The following is a 1,147-nucleotide window of genomic DNA, read 5'->3' on the forward strand; positions in this document are numbered from 1 at the left end:
TAACGTGTCCGCCTAGGAAGCGACAGAATCTGAGCGCGCTGGTTCGAATCACGGCTCAGCCGCCGATATTTTCTCCCCTCTACTAGACCTTGAGTTGTGGTCTGGACGCTAGTCTTTCGGAAGAGATGATAAACCGAGGTCCTGTGTGCAGCATGCACTTAGCGGACGTGAAATAACCTAAGGCAACAAAATGGCTGTCACTGGCAAAATTCTTTAGAAAAAAAAATCCACCTCGATAGAATAAACAACAAATAAAACTGCACGCAGGAAAAAAAACACACAAAAACACACACACAAAAAAAGGGTGACGCTGTAATGTAGCGACGCGCTCTCCCTGGGGAGAGCAGCCCGAATTTCACACAGAGACATCTTTTGTGACAAAAAGAGAAATACAATACAATAATTATGTCCTTCGTTATATTGAACTTTCAAAGAAATGGTAATGCTTCCACCCACCAAGGTATAACGTGTTATATTCAGTGGCGAGAGAGAGAGACAGACAGACAGACAGACAGACAGAGACAGGGAACAGAGAGAGGGAGGGAGAGAGAGAGAGAGAGACAGACAGACAGACAGACAGAAAGACAGAGACAGGGAACAGAGAGAGGGAGGGAGAGAGAGAGAGAGAATTACAGAGGAGAGAGACAGGGAGGGAGGGAGAAGGAGGAGATATACGCAGCGGAAAGAGAGAGGGGGCAGTGAGGTAAGGAGAAAGGAGAGAGAGAGATAGAGGAGGGGGGTTAGGGGGAAAGAGAGAAAAAGACACACACAGAGACAGACAGACAGACAGAAAGACAGAGACAAGGGAACAGAGAGAGGGAGGGGGAGAGAGAGAGAGACAGTGAGGGAGGGAGAAGGAGATATACGCAGCGGAAAGAGAGAGGGGGCAGTGAGGTAAGGAGAAAGGAGAGAGAGAGAGATAGAGGAGGGGGGGTGGGTGGGGAAAGAGAGAAAAAGACAGAGAGGCAGACAGAGACAGACAGACAGACACACAGAGAGACTGATCTGAGGGAGCAGGGAACATGATTTTACGTGTGTACACATGAATCAAAATGAAAATGAAATGCACCATTTTTTCCATCGATTCTTTGCACAGTCAACGAAGGGTGCTTCTCTCTCTCTCTCTCTCTCTCTCTCTCTCTCTCTC

Source organism: Babylonia areolata, chromosome 28 (genome assembly GCF_041734735.1).
Source record: "Babylonia areolata isolate BAREFJ2019XMU chromosome 28, ASM4173473v1, whole genome shotgun sequence".
Taxonomy (NCBI): domain Eukaryota; kingdom Metazoa; phylum Mollusca; class Gastropoda; order Neogastropoda; family Buccinidae; genus Babylonia; species Babylonia areolata.